The sequence below is a fragment of the Moschus berezovskii genome, chromosome 1 (assembly GCF_049115385.1).
Source record: "Moschus berezovskii isolate FMDL1 chromosome 1, NW_MosBer_1.0, whole genome shotgun sequence".
NCBI classification, from domain to species: domain Eukaryota; kingdom Metazoa; phylum Chordata; class Mammalia; order Artiodactyla; family Moschidae; genus Moschus; species Moschus berezovskii.
The window spans coordinates 54,019,173-54,025,200 of NC_142460.1; the positions used below are offsets into that span (position 1 = coordinate 54,019,173).

Genomic DNA, 6,028 nt, shown 5'->3' on the forward strand with positions numbered 1-6,028 from the left:
TCCAAGTATAAGTTTTGTAGTTAAAACAACTCAACTTGAAAGGCCTTTGGGCCAATTTTCTCATTTTTTTAAGTTCCCACCTCTCTTCTCCCTAACTCCTCCTACTATCCCCAGTGTTTTCTTGTGTTATGTGGTTCAGTTCAGTTCAGTTCAGTCGCTCAGTCGTGTCCGACTCTCCGCGACCCCATGAATCACAGCACGCCAGGCCTCCCTGTCCATCACCAACTCCCGGAGTACACTCAAACTCATGTCCACAGAGTCGGTGATGCCATCCAGCCATCTCATTCTCCGTCGTCCCCTTCTCCTCCCGCCCCCAACCTTTCCCAGCATCAGAGTCTTTTCCAGTGAGTCAACTCGTCTCATGAGGTGGCCAAAGTATTGCAGTTTCAGCTTTAGCATCAGTCCCTCCAATGAACATCCAGGATTGATCTCCTTTAGAATGGACTGGTTGGATCTCCTTGCAGTATAAGGGACTCTCAAGAGTCTTCTCCAACACCACAGTTCAAAAGCATCGATTCTTCGGCGATCAGCTTTCTTCACAGTCCAACTCTCACATCCATACATGACCACGGGAAAAACCATTGCCTTGACTAGACGGACCTTGGTCGGCAAAGTAATGTCTCTGCTTTTTAATATACTATCAAGGTTGGTCATGATATGTGGTTATGATATCCCAAGCACAACCCCTGGCACATACCTCAGCTACTTCCAAATATTTCATTGACCTCCCTGCCACACACATTTTCCTTTGAGATCAGAATAATTTAGAGACTTGACTAACGGAATAAGTCAGTTAAAAATAGGTGAAACAGAATTAGTGTCACCCAGGGCTAATTTTACTTTGCTTCTATATGGTGGGAAAATTGGGGATAATTACTTTTTATATTTTTTTTCCTTTCTTCTTTCCAAAAATCAAGTCTTCAAGTTAATTCTTGCATTCAAATGAGAGAATTTCTAGAAGTTCAGGTCTATCATTTCACTCAGACAGTAACACTTGACTTGGAATATTAGATCCACTAGAACCTGTGGATTCAGTTGCTTCATATGATAAATTAGAGTAGTAAAACCTAAATCACAAGGTCATTAGGAACATTAAATTAGAAAATATCTACAAAATGCCAAGCAAGCAATACAAGAGGTGCCAGTAATTGTTAATGTATATTAATTAGAAGTATGTGGATAGATCATATTTATTTATAGAAGTGGTCTTGAAACTTTATCTTCATATTTTATGAACATATTTTAAAAGCCAAACTAGAATCATTCATTTCTAGAATTTTGCTCTTTGTAGGGAAAAACTACTAGAAGAGTTTTATTGAAATATACAAAATATATATATTTTATACATGAAATTCACAACACTATGCATGATCCTTCCTTATGTAACTTTTTTTTTTTTAATCAAATACCTTTATTTTTGTTCCCTTTAGCAGCACATGAGAGAGAAGTGGCAGTGACCTCAGCAGTAGGCCTGGTATCTTTGCCCTGTTGAGAAGCCAGAATCGTATCTCTACCATTCAGCTGTTTCCTCAGACCACAAGTGGAAGAGGTAGTGGCCAATCCTAGTGCTGTAACCTGGAGGAGATCGGGGTCAACTTGGAAAGGTTGATAGCTGTCTGATCTCCAGTCTGGGGCTGGAACTTCTGTTTGCCTGAGTAAAGGGACATAGGTCCTAAGATTTCTCCACATCATGCCTTGCTTCTGCAATGGCCAGGAGACCGATCCTTGAGCTGTCTCTGCATGGTACACTGGGATAGGCCCACTGGCTCTTTTGGCTTAAGGATCCCAAGAAGCTCTCCTTGGAGGCCCTTGAGGCAACTCAGGAATCGGGGTGGTGCTAAAGTTGTGGCTGACACACTCCAGCTCACACTGCCATCGCAGAGGCTGAGTGAGCAGTCATCCAAGGCGGGGGATCCCAGCTCATTCTGTTCCCGTGGGACAAGTGACTGGAAGGTAACAACACCCGAGTAAGCCACTGCCTTCCTGTGTCCACACCCAGGAATACCTTCCAGTTGTCCAGGCAGCCATAGTTGTAATGATTCCTAAAATCTCTGCCCTTGGCCTGTAGCCATCAATGCTCCTTCTTGTTGATGTGCCTTTCGATGCTAGTCTCACCTCGACTGATGAGCACAGCCTGCCATACAGTTAGGACACCCAGGGCAGTGCCACAGAACTGCACAGGAACCAAAGGTAGACAAGACTCTTGTGAGTCACTCTTTCTCGGAAGGAGAAAGTGGGTGGTGGGATCTGGTGGCAAGTCTCGATGGCAGCATAAGCCTCCCAGAAAAGGTCCCAGCTTCCATAGCTAATGCAGGTGCTGCAGTGGTGTGTTCAGGTTGGCATGGGGTTAATGCACTTCTTGCAGATAAAGACTGTTGTCTTATCATTCCTGTCCTGGGTTGGGTATCCAGGTGGGGTGGTGATAGCCTGGTAGTAATGGAAGACGATGAGAATCAGATTCCAGTGACTATAGAAGAAATTCCAGCAGAGCCAGGGCACGGAGTAGGTTTGAAAGATGAGAGGCAGGACACACAGGTAGGCGATGGCCACGATGGAGCTGGTCAGCACAATCACCAGCACCACGGACACCACCCTATACCAGCGGATCACGTTGTCCACAGCCAGTTCAGTTCAGTTCAGTTCAGTCGCTCAGTTGTGTCCGACTCTCCGCAACCCCATGAATCACAGCACGCCAGGCCTCCCTGTCCATCACCAACTCACAGAGTTCACTCAAACTCATGTCCATTGAGTCGGTGATGCCATCCAGCCATCTCATTCTCTGTCGTTCCCTTCTCCTCCCGCCCTCAATCCTTCCCAGCATCAGATTGTTTTCCAGTGAGTCAACTCGTCACATGAAGTGGCCAAAGTTTTGGAGTTTCAGCCTTAGCATCAGTCCTTCCAGTGAACACCCAGGACCAATCTCCTTTAGAATGGACTGGTTGGATCTCCTTGCAGTCCAAGGGACTCTCAAGAGTCTCCTCCAGCACCACAGTTCAAAAGCCATAGTGCTGGCGATGCATCAGGCCATGGAGCAGAGGTGGGCAGCGCCTCCTGTAACCCAGGAGCAGAAGCAGGTGCAGACAGAGGCGGGCAGGGCCCAGCCACAGGCTCCTCTGGCCCCACCTCGCTTCTAGGAAAACACAGCAACATGAGGGGCCAACCTGGGTCCTGTCCTTCCCTGCCCCACAAGTGGGCAGCTTAGAGGCAGAAACCTAAGGATGAGGCCCACTGGGCCAGTCACCAGCTGTGGGAAATAGGGAGGTAGCTCCAAGCTCAAGCAGAATTTCTGGAATTGTCTGTGTACACAGACAACTAGGTGGAGCCCAACCAATGTGCATAAAGCTATCCACATGGCCCTGTGGGCCTGGCCACTGTAGCAGAGGTGTCCGGGGTCTCCTGCCTGCCATGTGTTGTCCTTAGTTGCTCAGCTGTGTTCAACTCTTTGCGACCACAAGGACTGTAGCCAGACAAGTTCCTCTGTCCATGGGGATTCTCCAGACAAGAATACTGGAGTGGGTTGCCATGCTCTCCTCCAGGGAATCTTCCCAATCCAGGGCTTGAACCAGGTCTCCTGGATCATGGAAGTACTTAATAAATATGTGTTGAATGATCAAACTGGAGGGATGAAGTGGAAAGGCTGATCAGATGTCCATCTGTCCCATTTGGTCTTTATCTTGAACTATCTTAGAGATATGGTACAAGTCAAATCCTATCCCTGGGGATGATTTTCCAAATCTGTGAAATAGGTGAGTTGGCTGAACTCACCAGCTCCATGCCTCAGGGCTGCCTGGAGGGGGCCCTCTGTCCGGTTTGAGGACTGTGCAGAGCAGGAACTCTGGCTCACAAGACCCGGGAACAGGGCCCGACCCATAGCCCTGGTGGGGTTGACCCATAGGGCCAACCTGCAGACCTGGACCCATCACCCACCCATCACTGTAACATGTTTTATCATATGACTATCTGTGTTGGCTCAGACAGTAAAGACTGCCTGCAGTGTGGGAAACCTGGGTTCAATCCCTGGGTTGGGAAGATCTCCTGAAGCGGGGCATGGCAATGTTCTCCAGTATTCTTGCCTAGAGAATCTATGGACAGAGGAACCTGGTGGGCAACAGTCCATGGGGTTGTAAAGAGTTGGACACGATTGAGTGACTAAGCACAGAACGCATCCATGTTTGAAGATGTATTAGTAGTTTTATAATTTGTATCAACTAGGAACTGCAAGATAATAAGGGCTAATGCTTATTGACTGCTTGTTATGATTATTCAAAATGCTTTATATATACTCTGTAATTTAAATGATAATCCTATGTATAGAGATATAGAGGAAAAGAAACTGAAACAAATTTAAATTGCACATTGTCGAGAGCTATAAAATAGAGGTGAGAAGACAAAAGTAAAAGGTAGACTTTAGAGTCGGTAGCTCTTTATAACACTGTTTGCAAAGACGGGCACAATAAAGGACAGAAATGTTATGGACCTAACAGAAGCAGAAGATATTAAGAAGAGGTGGCAAGAATACACAGAATAACTATACAAAAAAGAACTTAATGACCCAGATAACCACAATGGTGTGAGCACACACCTAGAGCGAGGCATCCCGTAATGCGAACTCAAGTGGGTCTTAGGAAGCATCACTACAAACAAAGCTAGTGGAGGTAATGGAATTCCAGTTGAGCTATTTCAAATCCTAAAAAATGATGCTGTGATAGTGCTGCACTCTATACGCCAGCAAATTTGGAAAACTCAGCAGTGGCTACAGGACTGGAAAAGGTCAGTTTTCATTCCAATCCCAAAGAAAAAGCAATGCCAAAGAATGCTCAAACCACCACAAAATTGCACTCATTTCACACACTGGTAAAGTAATGCTCAAAATTCTGCAAGTCAGGCTTCAACAGTACGTGAACCGTGAACTTCCATATGTTCAAGTTGGATTATGAAAAGGTAGAGGAATCAGAGATCAAATTGCAACATCTGTTGGAACATTGAAAAAGCAAGAGAGTTCCAGAAACATCTACTTTTGCTTTATTGACTATGCCAAAGCTTTCGACTGTGTGGATCACAACAAACTGTGGAAAATTAGTAAAGAGATGGGAATACCAGAGCATCTGACGTGCCTCCTGAGAAATCTGTATGCAGGTCAAGAAGCAACAGTTAGAACTGGACATGGAACAACAGACAGGTTCAAAATCAGGAAAGGAGTATGTCAAGGCTGTATACTGTCACCCTGCTTATTTAACTTGTATGCAGAGTACATCAAGTGAAAATGCTTATGGCAGAAGACAAAGAAGAACTCAAGAGTCTCTTGTTGAAAGTGAAAGAGGAGAGTGAAAAAGAGTTGTGTCGTACTCTTTGTGACCCCATGGACTGCAGCACGCCAGGCTTCCCTGTCAGCCAACTTCCAGAGCTTGCTTAAACTCATGTCCATCGAATCAGTGATGCCATCCAACCATCTCATCCTCTGTCATGCCCTTCTTCTGCCTGCAATCTTTCCCGGCATCAGGGTCTTTTCAAATGAGTCAGTTCTTTGCGTCAGGTGGACAGAGTACTGGAATTTCAGCTTCAGCATCAGTCCTTCCAATGAATATTCAAGACTGATTTCCTTTAGGATGGACTGGTTGGATTTCTTTGCAGTTCAAGGGACTCTCAAGAGTCTTCTCCAACACCACAGTTCAAAAGCATTAATTCTTCCATGCTCAGCTTTTTAATAGTCCAACTCTCACATCCATACATGAGTACTGGAAAACCCATGGCTTTGACTAGATGGACCTTTGTTGGCAAAGTAATGTCTCTGCTTTTTAATCTGCTGTCTATGGTGGTCATAGCTTTTCTTCCGAGGAGCAAGCATCTTTTAATTTCATGGCTGCTGTCACCATCTGCAGTGATTTTGGAGTCCCGAAAAAATAGTCTCTCACTGTTTCCATTGTTTCTCCATCTATTTTCCATAAAGTGATGGGACTGGATGATATGATCTTAGTTTTCTGAATATTAAATTTTAAACCAACTTTTTCACTCTCCTCTTTCAATTTCA

The 6,028-nt window shown here is 45.2% G+C and overlaps 1 pseudogene; it reads right to left on the reverse strand.

The window, feature by feature from the left end:
* Nucleotides 1-1,864: 1,864 nt before the first annotated feature.
* On the reverse strand, nucleotides 1,865-3,871 carry LOC129551286 (palmitoyltransferase ZDHHC16 pseudogene; annotated as a pseudogene).
* Between the last annotated feature and the right edge of the window lie 2,157 nt (nucleotides 3,872-6,028).